At 35.9% G+C, this 15,990-nt stretch overlaps 2 long non-coding RNA genes across 6 annotated transcripts in view; one reads left to right on the forward strand and one right to left on the reverse strand.

The window, feature by feature from the left end:
* Positions 1-15,990, forward strand: part of LOC104910123 — a 71,728-nt gene that overhangs the window by 27,974 nt on the left and 27,764 nt on the right. The window contains exons 3-4 of one of the 3 annotated variants that reach the window (XR_004160002.1): positions 1,023-1,167; positions 4,839-4,925. The exons of the other annotated variants lie outside the window; for them this stretch is intronic. This is a non-coding gene — a long non-coding RNA (uncharacterized LOC104910123). Of the gene's footprint in view, positions 1-1,022; positions 1,168-4,838; positions 4,926-15,990 lie in introns of those variants that run through there. 3 annotated transcript variants of the gene reach the window in all.
* LOC104910119 overlaps positions 4,654-15,990 on the reverse strand; it is a 40,959-nt gene continuing 29,622 nt past the window's right edge. The window contains exons 5-6 of one of the 3 annotated variants that reach the window (XR_004159998.1): positions 11,926-12,467; positions 7,054-9,200 (exon numbers count right to left, since the gene is read on the reverse strand). This is a non-coding gene — a long non-coding RNA (uncharacterized LOC104910119). The other 2 variants (XR_792805.3, XR_792803.1) reach the window with 2 other exon arrangements.

Below are 15,990 nucleotides of genomic sequence, written 5' to 3' on the forward strand. Positions count from 1 at the left end.
CACAGGCTACAGAAAACTAAAGAATTCTTGGTGATAGCATCCCTCTTCCAAATGACTGTCTACAAAAACTGCTGAAGTAGATTGGATTTACGTTCTACAGCTCCACATAATTTTAGTGCACTTTTACTCTTCTTGTTTTTTTCCCCTTAGCTTTAACTCAAAGAAACTCTCTAGACTTCAGTAGATCAATTTGAAATCTCTGTCCTGCCTTCTGACAAGATTTCTAATTTGACTCTCACTATATACATCCTTTTCCCCTTGGGAATTTTCCTACTCAAAAAAGTACTAAGAACGGCACTTCCACATTAAATTTATCGTAAAATCCTTAAAAGATTTGGATGGAGGCATGTGCCGGGCACTGGTTTTTCCAGCTTTTGTGTTTCAAGTTCTGCAAAATGTTTGGCAAAACAAATTGTGGTTCAGTACAGAATTAATGCTTCACGGATGTTGTATTTTTCCATTTCACCTGTGGAATGGTGGAAATGATGATTTGATCCTTCTTTTCTCATAGAAAATTGCATCTTTCCTCTCCAATTTTTTGAGTAGCTAGAAAACTGAAGAACTGCTCTTTCTCTTCAAAAAAGTATTTTTAGAAGAGAAAGCACTTTTAGTACTGGAGTACTCTTTTAGTACTGGAGTATGTAAGAGAAATTTTCATGTCATTCGTTAGAAAAACGTAAGGAATTAACAAGTTTTGCACCATCATGTCAAGTCCTGAAAATCTACAGGATTTGGCTCATTTGTGTTGTGCATATGTGTATAGGTGGATACTCCCATTTTGAAGACTAAGACGGAAATGAGGCTATTGAAGCTAAGTATATGAAGGGGTTTACCTGCTTGCGTGTATGGTAGACAGTTCCTGAGAGTTTCAAGAGGAATACTCTTGACATCATATCCCACAGTCTCTCTCCTCCATTTTTATTTGGGTTTCTACATTTTTTGTGCTGAAGAGGGGCATTTTTCTCTACAGATTAAGAGGTTGGTAAAATTTCACTACTTCAGTAGGATATTATTTTATTTAGAACAGGTGCTGCTGTGAGCTGAGGAACAGTCAACTACTTCTCAAGATTGTGAAAGAGCTACATTGTACTAATTCTGTGGTATGACTCCCAAATATGGTTGATTTACCTGAACTTGTATAAATGCTATAGTCATCAGGCATGTCAGGTAAGATAGACAAACTTTTGGTTTCCACATTCATCTACCTTTGAATACTTTTGCCCTGCAAGCTGACCACAGAAATTTCATGATATGAACAACTTTAAGAACACATATGAATGCCACTGAAGAATGGTGTAAATAGAAAAAAAGAGAGTCATAAGTAGGATTAAAATGTAGCAGACACCCTGAGATAAATTATTGTCTTGTAATTTAGAGTCATTTTCACTTTAATGTAGTCCTTGTGAGGGAAAACAGGAGTCATTTTCAATCTGGCACTTGAATATTGAATTAATGGAGAAATGGAAAACATTGCTGTGGCTTCACTGGAGATCCAAATATTTTTTCCAGAGAGACCTTTTCTGCTCCATATTTAAACAACATTTGTCTTAGAGATGCTTGAGTCTATTAAAGGTAAACTAAGATTTCATTTAGCCTTGTGAAATTTTCAAGCTTCACCAAGAAGCCGTGACAGTATGAAGAGATCAAAATTATTATATTCTAGTGAAAAACAGCTTTGGGAAAAAGGAACTGATAAACTGACATTAAAGCCAATGCTTCAATAAAATATACACCACTACCACTTTGGCCTATCTACCATTTTTAAAGATCTCTTATTTGAAACTCATGAGTGTATCCAGGGAGTCTATATGAATACTGAGGGAATTATCTGCCTTAAACTAGGACCTGGTAAAAGTAAAGGGTAGTTTCTGTCCAAGGTTGGAGAAGGCCTCCAAGCTCATTTAGCCCAACTGTTCACCTACCACCAACATTTCCCCACTAAGCCACGACTGTATGTACTTCTAAACATTTCTTGAACACCTCCAGGGATGGTGACTTCACCACCTCCCTGGGCAACCCGTTCAAGCACATGACCACTCTTTAGGAAAAGAAGTATTTCTTCATGTCCAATCAGAACCTTCCCTGCTGCAACTTGAGGCCATTCTCTTCAGTTGTATTGCTGGTTATGTGGGAGAAGAGGCCAACCTCCACCTCATCATAACCTCCTTTCAAGCAGCTGTAAAGAGCAATAATGTCTCCCTTGAGCCTCCTTTTCTCCAGTCCAAACAACCCCAGTTCCCTCATAAAGTTCATGAAAAATTTAATAAATTCATGAACAAATATCCATAAACAGATACTAAAGCAGGATGCTCACACATATACCTTCTAGCATCACCCGCTAATTTATCGTGAGTGCTGGGAGACCAGCAGTGGAAATGGTAAGGGTTGCATGTTCTTACTAAGTAATTTTACCTGTGCCAGACACCCAATACAAGGCTAGATACACCATCAATCTGATGCAGTTGGTGTTTCTTACATTTATACTCATGGATATGTGAGCTCTGACACAGCTGAAGTGTACCTACAGCATATTCTGTTGCAAGGTACAAACATATATGGTTTTGGTTTTGTTTTTTTCTATCAAGTACAATAGTGATCTAGATAAAAATATGTTTTTAAGAGAGCTCTGTATACAAGTTAAGGAGCAAAATTAACACACTGACATTTTACAAAGCCAGTACAAGCTGTTGGACTTAACCTACTGTCTAGGTTAGTCTCAACTGGCTTGGCTTCAAAGAGGCTGACTATTCAGAATAATCTGGGTTAAATTGATTTTTGCACTAAGCAAACTAAAGCCAAACAGCAAATCAATCTTTATTTTGTATATACAGAGAGTACGCTATCTGTTCCACTGTTTGTTATGTGCTGAATCATTCCTCAGTGTGAATTCTAAGACAAAAATTCAAACAGAATTTTCTAGTCCCACTCCTATTGCCAATGAGTGACTGCACATGATGGTTAATTTCTAAGGGTGCATCTTCAGCAACTTCAGATCTGCCTCCATTAGTAATGGATTATTCATCTTTTCTGTTAAATTTATTGGGAATTTTGTTTATTCTGTAATACCTCAAACAAAGCAATGTTGTCTTAGTAGCATCTAAGTAGTACCACTGAGAGTTTAGACAGTAACTTTTTCTAATCCTCTTCTTCTATCTGTAAAATGGAGACTGTAAGGCCTACAGAACGTAAATGTTATTAATGTTTGTACAGGTCTCAGGTAAAAATACCATAAAAAGGCAAAATCTCGCTTTAATAAAAGTTCAGGGCTGTGTCTTATTTTATTTATTTCTTTTTGACCTTTAAAGGAAGTGAAATCTGAACTTTCTACTGTTCCTAAATATAATTTCTGATGCTTATGACTTAGAACTTCAAGTCTCCTTGCTTTAGCTGTAGTTATCATGAATTAGTGATACAAATACAGTACATTTGATGCCTTTAAATTGAGAATTTGACATTGTAGAAATAGCATTAACACTATTTGAGCACAAAGGCTACAATAACTTGACTTTAAAAGATAATAAGACATTAAAAGATAACTCCTATGGTAGTTAGTACTTCAAGAGCAACACTTTCTATCTTTGCATGCTTTAGTCTCATTGTCTCTTTTCTTCAGTCACCAACAGAATCATGTTACAAAAACAATTTAGTTAGGTAAGAGGTCCTGGATATGTGTGTGGGTGCACATAGTACCCTGTACACTCTCACAGTTGAACAGTGATACAGCAGTTCCCAAACTAGAAAGTATCTTTCTAGAAGACACAGTCTTGTAATAAAATATGGTGTATTCTGAGGCTTCAGCAGATGTAATTTTTAATAACTGCAACCAGCTACATTTTTAGAATACTATATTGCTTGAAGATAAGCAGTTATCTGGCAGTGCAGAAGTTCAGTTCTCAATCAGGAGTTTGATAAGGAGAATGTTTATGCTTGTCAGATCTCTTTTAAAAAGTAATGGAATGATGACAGAAGGAACTTGTTTTCTGATCTGAAAAGAGACTAGCAAATAATTTTAACTTCATAAGACAACTTCAATAAAGTTAGATGCATTACCATGATCATTTTCAAAAGACTGTTTAACATGACCATTTCTATTATGACTAAAACAGATTTCAGGAAAGCAATACCAGATGTGTAAATCTTTAATGGTTTGTAAAATCATATTCAACAACATAATATATGACAGATACATATTTTTATACAAAGAAATAAAGTTTGGAAACAATTCATTTAAAATAATGAGATAACCATTTTGTTGAAAGCAAAGTATGGATTCTATATTTAGAAGAACTGATGGTTCTCATTATAAAGCCTATTGTAGGAAAACTGCAAGGTGATACCATCATCTGAAAGATTCCTCCGTATAATGATTACTGCTCAAACTTCCAGTCAGTATACATGAGAAGTAACTTCTGGAGACTGCACAGTAAAAGTCACTATATCCTGCCATTAGAATTCATTGACAAATGTATTTAATTTATGTTTGGTGTAATTGAACTACTCCATCATTCCTTCCTGTTTGAACAGTTATGGCCACTTAGAAGTTTTACATCACTTTTAACCTTGGGTGATACAGGTTTTCTTTTTAATGGTCCAGGAACAAGAAACTATAATTTTGTTGTTCACTCAGCAGTTTTGTATTAATTTCTTTCTTTCTTTTTTTTTTTTTTTGGTCCATTTATTTTTTTTTCCCAATGTTTGATCAATATAAACTGCTTTAATAAAGATAATTGAAAATCTCCATGCTCTTAATTAATCCTCTCCTTCCTGTTTTATAAATATTTTTAAAATCTTCCTATCATTTTTCCATGCTGACATTTTCATTTTTTATTTCTTTACAGGCTCATATGTGGACCCTATCTTTTCATAACATTGATTATATAGATGCATCAATAAAATTTCCATCTGTATATCTGCATATAATTCACCATAAGGGTTCTAAAAGAGACATACTGCCGGTAAACATTTAGGCTTTTCCAGTTGATATCTTAGGATGTTCTTTGTCTTACAGGTTGATAGCATCATTTTGAAGGAGGCAAATATATAGAATACTTCAGACTTGGAAGAACCTCCAGCATAACACTAGTAAAACACAGGGATTTACTAAATGGTGTTGAGCTGTCATCAAGTCTTAAAGGTCTTTATCTTAGAGATAAAAACAGTAATAAGATAGACTGGACTATATGCATGGGAGGAAACTTCAGTGGTGTCAAAGATATATATGAATATTTTAAAATATATGCAGTTATTTCCCAATTACTAGATCAAAGGAAAAGAAAGGGGACAAGGAACATTAAAGTTTTTTAAATGTTTTTTTTTGTTGTTGTTGTTGTTTTTTTTTTTTTAACAAAAGGGAAAGGAACAGGAAAACCCTGTACAGAGGAAGAAGCTTTTTCAATGAAAATATTTTTTTTTTACCTACTGTTAGGCAGACAGCCTAGGGAAGATGACTACCCCACTAGCATTCTAACGCCTCTCTTTAGTCATATATCCAAGACTGCTCATTAGCATTCCCAAGCATGTACCAATTTGAAAATGTCTTCCCTTCAATTCGGCAATATGGAAACCCCAAAGTGCACTTTATTTGTCTAATAGGTTCCTTCAAGATGCTCAAAATCAGTTGTGAATCTTCTAGTTATATTCAAGTGAAATTCACTCAAAGGAAAAAAAAAATTCTTTTTACTAAATAATGAAGGGAGAGAGTGCAAAAAAAATATGGTGTTCTGGACTGAGCAATGGCAAGAAACACATGGTATTCTCACACAATTATATATGCAGCACTGTTATCTTAACAGCAAAGCATTCTTGTTCTTACTGAATCTGATTCTGGATTCATCACATAGCCCCAAGAAAATAACACCAACAGATATTATTTTGCTTCCTGAAAGAAATATATTTCAAAATGCTCAAATGATCATTCAGTAAGTTGATTAGCCAAATTCACAATCAACCAAGAGACTGATGAGTCCAATATTATTCAGAGCACAAAAAATTTTCCTCCATACTATTGTATTGATTTTGTTTTTATATTCTGCTTTACAAGGAGCCAAGAAAAGCCCCCTCCACCCTCCACTCATAAACATTACCAGTGTACCTATATTTGCACCTCACTTGCTCTATTGTGCTGTGTTGAGATGTTATTTATTTCATCTTGCATTACATACTTCCCAGGAATTAGGAGTGAGTAGATGCCTAGTTACCAGCAAGCCAATGACTTTCCTTTGGTTTGGGAATGGAGAGCACTCCTGATGTTAGTAGGCTGTGAAAGTTAATAAAACTGTAAAGAACTGGATAAAAAAAAAGTAAATACTGGATAAAAAAAAAGTAAATGCAAAAAAATACTCTGTAGCATGAGCATGTAAACTGAAATTATAATCAGGTGGGGTATAAGTTGTACTTTATAAGGCACAATCAAAGCACATTAGTGGCTAATTTGCCTTCGTTTAACTGGTAAATGGCATTTTTTATAACACAGAAGAATTCATCCCCTTCCATCTCAGTTTCCTGTATAACAGAGCAGCAATATTTACATACCTCCCAGGGCTATTGCAAGGGTTCACTAATTAGATATAGATTGGTTTTCAAATGGGGTGACTCAACCACAGCTCAGTCTCTCCACTCTGCTCCAGCAGGGTCAGAGCTCAGGCATCCTGCTTCCCTGGGGGCTCTGTTCTGAGCTTTGGTGAAATGACAAAGAGGAACTCTGAGAGTTTGCTTTCCTGTACTGCATGTCGACTTTCAGGAGAATTACTAGATTATTTAGCAATAGCTTAACAATACAGAAAAGGAAGGAACATTTTTAGAACTGGCATCTTAGTTGTCTGTTCAACATGCACTGTGTGAGGTTGAAGTGCAAATCTCCTCAAAGGGTCTACAGATGAAAGGAGATTTCTCAGCTCTCTTTTTTGGGAGTTCAGGATGTGGTTTTCATCCAAACTTGCATGTCCATGCTGTCTTCAAGCCTCTCAGAGACTTCTCTCAACTCCTTCTGATGCATTCTGCAATAGCTCTTCAAGGGTAATGAGGAGCTACACAGGATATCCTGTATACCTGTAGAGTGCAAAAAGAAAAAAAGACCTGTGTATCCTCCATTGCTTGGAAAAGAGCAGAGGTAATCTCAGAGGAGATTCGCTGAGGAGATAGTTATAAATACTTAGACTCATTCTTTTCAGACGAATTTATTCTTATGCATCTCAGTTACTAGCTGCAGTTTAATTACACTTGGGACAATCATTTCCCATTTTAGGGAGGAAAAAAAAAAATAGTTTTCTCCACACACTAGTCATACGCAAAGCTATTTCTTCTCAAAGGTTGACACAAGAGGAAATCATTCCTACAGTTTCAGAACTGGGTATTTGTACAGTTGTGAATTATTCCTGCCTTTAACACTTGACAGCATGTAAAATAGATGTACTGTATTTTGCTCATATTCACTACATATCTGCTTCCTCCTTGACAATACAATTTTGGCTCCATAACAAATCACTGTTGCAAATCATCTTAAGAATTTTTGTCCCATAATTTACCCAAAGCTTTTTGACCTTGCTAACTGCAGTTTTTTAGAGCAGAAGTTTAAAATAAATGTCAGCCTTGCTGATATGGCTGTATTGTTTTCTTCCAAGAAGATAGCTTAATAAGTTTAGACCACAGGAAGTGACAGTTTCATCCAAGTTTCAAGAACCATCTCTAATTTATTTTAATAACAGAAGCAAAATGGCGTGTGACAATGCTCTGTATTATATACTAATTAAGTTCTAACATCAGTAATGAAACACTGTCAGGTATAGGAAGAACTTGAAGCAACATATGTTACTAGTGATTTGGTATCCATTACATTGCAGAGGTTGATCTTAAAAAAAAAAAAAAGTGTATTGATACGGTATCAATGACGGCAGGTATGTTTTTCATTTCATTGCTGCTGACCTTAAAAAAAATGCTTCTAGATGAGCTATTCCATTGAAGGTCTGCTTTTCTCTTGCTAAATTCAGTAAGGAAATTTTTATTACCAATAAAAGCAAGAAGGCGCTATACTGAAGGTAAAGAGCACTTGGGCTTGCATGACAATGGTTTGGGGGCTAAATATGATCACAGTCCTTCCAGTTCTTTCCTGTATGTCTTTATCAGAATAAAATTTTATGGGAAATATATTTTTCTAATTTTACATCTCTTAGAGAAAATAAAAGATGGCCAAGAAGGCCAAAGGTAATAACTGGGCTTGTATCAAAAAATAGCATGACCAGCAGGACTAGGGAAGCAGGAAGTGATTGTCCCTCTGTACTCTGCCCTGATGAGACCACACCTGATGAGAACTGTGTTTAGATTTGGGGCCCTCACTACAAGGATAATGAGTTGCTCAAGCATGTGCAGAGAACACCAACAGAGTTGGTGAAGGGGCTGAAATACAAGACTGATTAGTCTGAAGAAGAGGAGGCCAAGAGAAGGCCTCAATGCTGTCTACAACTAACTGAAGGGAGGATGTGATGATGAAGATGTTGCTCTCTTTTCTCAGGTGACAAGAGAATGGACATGAGGAAATGGACTCAAGTTGCTCCACAGGAGATTCAAACTGAATATCAAGGAGAATTTCTTCACAGTACTGGGTGGTTAGGCATTGGAATGGGTTGCCCAGGGAGATGGTTGTGTCCCCATATCTGGAGGTTTTTAAGAGCTTGGGACATGGCTTAGCAGTGGACTTTCAGTGTTAGGTGAGTGGTTGGGTTTGATGATCTTAAAGACCTTTCCCAACTTAAAATGATTCTATGTCTTTATGGTGAGAAGGAAAGTCATAGTCCTGAAAGGACTGTAGGTTCTTAGTACCTTCAGTACTGAAATGCCATACAGACATCAACAGCTACACTGCTGGGGGCTCCTTGTCAACCACATTCACAAAGTGGACACAGACATAAATGAACACTGCATAGAATTTTCCTGATGATAAATGAGATAAAAGTATAAGCATGAGAGATAGTTTAAAAGAGACAGTGTTTTAAAAAAGGGTTTTTTTTTAAAGATAAATTCAGCTATAATGAACAATGGCTATAATGAACATGGTACAAGTTTGCTGACTGCATAACAGAAATGTCTACAGCAATTACCCATGACTGTGGCTGCATACTGTGGAGTATAATATTATGGATAAAGAGTCTTGTTCTTATGAGATTGTTGGTAGTTTTGATGCACAATGAACGCTGGAGGCAGTACACCTGGGGAAGAGAGAAGCCTTTTGTTATGCTATATGACATCAGAGCTGCTAAAGGCCGTCTTTGGCCTTCTTATGCTAGCTGCAATATCAGTTTCTGAACATGATAATGAACAGAGCATCTCTCTGAGATTTCAGTGTGCTTCTTCTGAAGTACTTAAGGGATTATAAATGAGATAAACTTGCCAGGGCGTTACTCCCTTTTGGAAGCAATTTCATGCAATCCCAAACTGTATCACTTGGTAAGTGACAGTGATTCACAATGCATTGAAATGGAAATTTTAAAGGAATGGTTTCTGAATTTAATGCTCATGAGAACAAATGACCTTCAGTGAGACATGATGCAAACAGGAGCAAGACTGAGAAAACTGTCCCAGTAGTTCTAGTTATCTTCCCTCTCTACTAAGAACAAACTCCTATATAGTCACTTGTAAGTTTCTCTTGAATAAATTCAGACTGTCTCTGCATTTTTCCAGGCTACAGAAAAAAACAGGATTCTGTTCAGTCTTAGTGCCTCTTTAATTAGTTTAAACCTGTTTTTTTCCTGTTAGATTTGCGTCAGTGAAATCAGAGGCACTGAGTTAACTGAATTGATTTTAAAACAGATTCCAGTTAAACAATGTAATTTATGACTAGAAAAAGCCTACTTGGTTCTAAACGTAAAGGCAGGCATAGTAAGCATATGTCATTAACATGCAATTCTTTTTGTAGGCATATTACAGGTACTTCAAATGCCTAATCTGAAGGTGTGAAGAATCACTTTGTTCTATTTGACTAACTTTCCAGAGAAAGAGTTTTAGAAGCAATTGTATAATTTCTGAAGTTCACTTCACCATTCACAGTGCTTTTTGGTAGATTCATGGTGCTTGCATGGTCTCCCTCTGCCATACAGAAGTGCTGTTTCGTGTCTCAGGTCCTGAATAAATGCAAGCATGTTCTGTCTGATCTAAACACAGTCACTGAGACACTCACAAGTAAATAAGAGGTCATGAAGGTTCAGTATTTCGGACTTTTCCTTGAAGATGAGAATGTACCTTTATCTGGAATTAAGCAGTGTTTGTATGTAGCTCTTTTATTTGGATTTGCTGCTACACTAAGTGTGGAAAAACACAACTTCTGAGTAACATAAATGGTCACAACATATAATTTTCTTCTTTGTGGCCCTTGCTATAATTTTCTGTCTTTCAAAGTAACAAAAAAGTCATTTTGATAAAATCTTTTCCATTAGTCTTGTCAGTATCTTGTTACTTGTGTGCAATAGTTGTATGACTAAACATCCTAATTGTTTGGAAAGGTACAGTTCACAGGTGTTTTATGCATAAAGTAAATATTTCCCAAGACAACATTATGGAAATAATTCACTGAAGCACTTAACTTTCAGTAGTCAGAATATCCTTGCAGAAAAGGTACTCAGTGCTTAATCAAAAAATTACTGAAGACTTGGATTCCCATTGGCAGATAAAGGTCTGTTGTTTGTTTTGTTTTCTAATTAACTATACCAATAAGAATATATTGCTATATATAGCTTTGTATATATATTATATAGCTTTGTTTCTCACAATACTGATTCTATTGTACCACACACTTCTCAGGGTTAATAATGATTTCAGGACAGGCTATTTCAGTAACAAAGCTGAAAGAAGTGGAGAATTAACACCTTCAGGCAGATGAGCTACCTTGTCAGCTGCACTGCCCAAGGATAGCCACTGCAGAGACTGAGCACAGGAGCAATAGTATGGGGACAAGGAGCAGGGAGGAGGCATTTTGTTTACCCATTGACCCTTCTCAAAGATCAAGTGATACCAGGGGAGGATCTCCAGAACTTAGTTTGAGACCTACCAGGAATCTTGGTCCGTTCTTCCCTCCTTCATTTTACATTAAAAATAAAAACAATAAAACAAACAAACAAATAAATAAATAGAACCAAGCTTTCTGCACCCTTCAGGAGTTCTGATGCTTTGATCACTTTCACCGCGTAGCTTGCACCTCTCCTCAGCCCTGCTTCTGTGCTGTCTCTGATGCTTTCAGCCAGAAAAATGTTAGTGCTGGTTTTCACTAGTTTTCCAATGGCATTTCTTCTACTTGTCCCAGCAGAGGTACCAGGTTCAAATTCTTATAGGCTTCACTGAGGAGCAACCTGCTCCTTGACCCACTAAGTTGAATAAGACAGATGATTTGTTACTCTATGGAAACTGTTCATCATTCTGTCTTATCCTTTCTCTGGCATCTTCCTTGGTCTTAGCGTCTCCATCTTCCCTTATGTTTCTTAAACCACTTGATATCATTTAACTACACTTGCAATTCCTAATAGCTGCTAAACAGCATCATATCTCCATGATGTGCAAGTGGGACATTGCAGTATCTGATAAAGATTCATTGGAGTAAATGATCCTTCCTGAAATAATATTCCTTTGTTGTTGAGAGAAGCAGACAAGCTCTATTGCTCTATTAGAACAGCAGGATAGGAGACTTCATCCTAAAGAAAATGGACTGATAGAAGGAAATTGGTCTGATATACTCTTGTTAGTCATAGGCTGTCTTGCTTTCAAGATGCTTGCAATAACAAAACAGCCTTACGGTTTGGCAGCATGCACAATAAATGACTCTAAAACCAGAAAAGCAATCCCTTTCAGTTTAAATGTAACAACACTCAAATACTCAAGAAAAAATGTCGTGTAGTTTCCCCATTATTTTTGGTCAACTTTAAAAATATTTGCAAGCATACTCACTAATTTTGCCCTTTGAAATAAGAGGCTTTTTTCTTCTTGATATTCCAATGGCCCTCAAAACAAGCAATCTAGTTTTCCTTGTTGTTTACTGGAACACACATGATTAAAGTTTTCTGCAGATTAGTCTTCTTCCTAGACTCCTATTCTCTAGCATGGAAGGGTACAAAAATATTTAATTTTGTGCTGCTGCTACATAAAGATTAGCTAACTTTGGCAACTCCATAATTGTCAGTGGAGGATGTTAATATGCAGCCCCAAAGGCATTTCCCAGAGCATGTAGGTTCTTTTCAAAATATGGCTGGGACTTCAGTACATTGAGAACATATTTTCAAAGCAGAATACCACAATAGATGTTCCTCTATTAAGTCCATATCCAATTAAAGAGTTAGTTGTTAAAGAAATACATGCAGCCACTGTTGCTTTTAATAACAAAGCACATCATGTGACCACAAAGACAGATTTGAGGGGCAGGAAAGGAAGCTCCAGCCTTCAAAGCAGTAAGGCAGATAAATTGCCATACGTGATGTTCATTTATTTGAACTCTGAAAAGAAACAGAAATGAAATCGTTAAATGCAAAAAACAGTCAACAGCAAAATAATGACACAAGTCTGTGAGGAACAACTGAGTTTTGTAAACTGCCCAGCCCCCATGCTGGGACTTAAATTTGTAATTTTCTAACATAGAGATTAGACAACAGGTGGAATCCAAAAAGCTTGATTCACACAAAAGCAGTGTTGATTAAAAACAAACAACAACAACAACAAAAACAATCACTATATAATTTAGTTTATGGTGTAAACATCCAGTATTTCTGCATGAATCTCCTCATGGATTCTACCATAACAAAGATTATGACTGCAGATAAAGGGCTCTGTCCAGCCTTTAAAAAAAAAAAAATCCCTCCCTTTTAATATTCCAATTTGAAAATGCTGTGAATTATATCAAATAGAGAACAGAGGCGGTAATCCTCAAAGTTCATTTACAGGGTTCCCACTTCAGTAATCTTGCTGGAACAATAAAATAGTTTGAATTCGAGCTTATTTGTTTATGTCTATCCTGCTTCACTTCCTTGAGATATTTTTGATTGCTATTAGCTCTCTCACTGAAATATACGTGAATGTTCTGGTTAGAAATCACCAAGAGAGAAGCTTATGATCAGAAGCCAGACATTTTGAGACCAATAATTTGTTGTGGGTTTGTTTTTTTTCCCCAAATTAGTTACTTTATTGCATTAAAGGCTAGAAATAAATGAGACTGCATTTGCTAGATAGATTGTAAATGAGATGGAACTACAGCTGTGCCTTTCTCTTCAGTAGCAAGACAGCTCCTTCAGCCCCAAATACTCTGATTTCCACCCTTGAAGACTCTCTCAAACTGAAAACATTCACAACAGGCATAATACATTATACCAGCAAGCTCCAGGTGGCAGCCAGAGTGTTGAATTCAGTCTTAGTGTGGAGATTACCACCTCTTGTTTTGGTTCATTTCTCCCTGGAACCAAAGCAAGCTTAAAATTCATCAAACAATCAGTCAGACAAACCTTTGCAAAGCAACATTAAGGAATGTATTTGCTGATCAAACTTTCTTCCCAATGTAAAATTAATCCTGTGGAAACCTATAAATTTAGCGAAACCTAAGCACAAAAAAATTAAAAGTGATTATTCTTTTGTATTGACCTAAGATTGAGCTAAATTTAAAACCTGGAACATTAAGCATTGCTGTAGCTTCATTTTCTTCTCGTTTATGATTCACGTGGGAATTACTATTTTTTATTGGCTGTGTACTATGTGCAAGTGAGAGCTTTGAAATACATTAATAAGCTATTTTCTTCTGGCAGACCCTGAAAGTTTATAAGTAGGGATCATACCAGGACTCTGAATTTTAATCCAGTTTGCATTTATAAAAATAGCAGTACTTTATCTCTTATGAGGCTGATAGAGATTGTGCTGTTTAGAGGAGTGCTTAAGTAGAACCATTCAGTGAAATAAGAAAGAGAAATGTGTTTTTCTCTGAATTGAGAGGATGAACAACTTGAAGACAGAAGAATATAGCCAAAAAGGAAAAGAACTGAGACTGACTAAGGCAATTACGAATATTCACACCCCAACAGGATTACTAAGCCAACAGTATCTTTACATTTCATTATTTTTATATTATTGTAGCATTTATTGTTAAAGGAACTAACTTCCCTCATAAACCGTATGAGAGATTACTTCACCTGACACTGAAGAGACATGCCAACCGAAACTGTTATTTACCTTATTATTCTTAATAAAGGAGAAAGTTGTACTACTAATGCTAAAAATGTGATAAAATTTAATTTTGATAGCAGAGCTGACGATGGTGATTAATGTTGAAGGAATCTAAGATTACAAATTAATGAAAAATAAATACAGCTGACACTCATATACCAATTATACAAGGTGCATGCTGTAGAGGACGTGATGCATAATTAAGCTAACAAATATCTTTGTTAAATTATATTCAAAATTATAAAGCTTCCAGGTCACTTTTCCTTATAAATCAAAGGGTCTCAAGAGGCAGATCTCAGTCTTGAATACATGAAAATCTTGAGGCATGTCTCCAATTGAGAGTTCCCTCTACACTTTCTTCCAATAGAATTTTAGAATTACAATATATTCTCCAAGGGAGAAAAAAAAACAGAAAAGAGGACACTTCCATTGAACCAGTGTCATTTGCATGTTTTCACAATCTGCTTTCTATTATATGGTCTTCTATTGTCATTGACACTCATGATGCTATTGACAATGCAATAAACTTAGAACAGCTTATAGCTAATGAAATGCTAAGATAACGCAGATCAGTCCCTGGAAGACCACCAGGATGGTCACAGTTCTGGAGCATATGGTGTGCAAGGAGAGGCTGAGAAAGCAAGATCTATTCAGCCTGGCGAAGAGAAAGCTATGGTGAGATTTTAGGTAGAAAGACTGTGTACTGGGAGGGTGTAGATGATAGAAGCAATATTTTTTGGAGATGAAAGGGACAGAAGGAATGAATGCAGATTGTAGCGAGGGAGATTGTGTTTAGATATAAGGAAAAAATTCTTCACACTGAGAGTGCTCAAACAGTAAGAGATATTACTCAGAGAATTTTTAGAGTCATCAGAGATGTTCAAACTCAACTGAGATGAGGTCCGGTAATTTTACTTTAAAGTTGGCCTTAGAGAAGGCAACCTCCAGAAGTCCTTCCCACCCCTAACTATTTTATAATTTTGTGATTCCTTGAGTTACTGAAGGGTTAAAATTTGAGAAAAATATTGCATGCTGAGATATTCAACAGCATTGGCATACATGGTTCATAATTGCATAATGTTCAATCTTCAAACACTATCTCCAGCTTCTAGAGCTTGTTGACTTTGTTATATTCTTTTCTATTTCTTATGTACTATAAAGAAAATACTTTCCTTGTGGAAGATTTGAACATACAACAAGAAGTTGGTAATGTGGAATCATTTATAGAAAAGTAATAAACTACAATTAATTTCAGATGTAAATGCACAAATTTTAAGAATGGAGGTAGAAAAACAAAGATGTATTGAATTGAAGTGAAATTTGATAATTACAGTTTCTAAAAAAAAAAAAAAAGAACGCTTTTGACAGTAGAAATATGCAGCTGAGTGAAAGATGCATAAAATGCTAATGGAAATGTTATGTTTCCTAAAAGATCTCTTAAACTATAATGCCTCATTGTTCTCTTGCAACTTCCCTATGGCTTCCAAAAAATAATTACTCAGATAAAATAATGCACTGCAGTCATACTTTTACCACAGTTGTTCAATAAATTAAGGTGCCTCTTAACTCTGAGTAAATATAAATATACATGTCTGCCAAGAAATCTAGACTAAAAGCAGAAAAGGATCATCAGACACCAACCATTATTGGTGGTGTAGTTTCCTGGGTAATGTGATAGAACTGCAGAAGTCAAACTGAAATATTTGGGTCAGCAAAACGACTGAAAAAGAAACGCTTTTGTATAGGAACACCAAAATATTTTATTTCAGCTCTGTATATTTTTTAGCTCTTTTCAATTACTGGGCATTTGGT

The sequence above is a fragment of the Meleagris gallopavo genome, chromosome 1 (assembly GCF_000146605.3).
Source record: "Meleagris gallopavo isolate NT-WF06-2002-E0010 breed Aviagen turkey brand Nicholas breeding stock chromosome 1, Turkey_5.1, whole genome shotgun sequence".
NCBI lineage: Eukaryota > Metazoa > Chordata > Aves > Galliformes > Phasianidae > Meleagris > Meleagris gallopavo.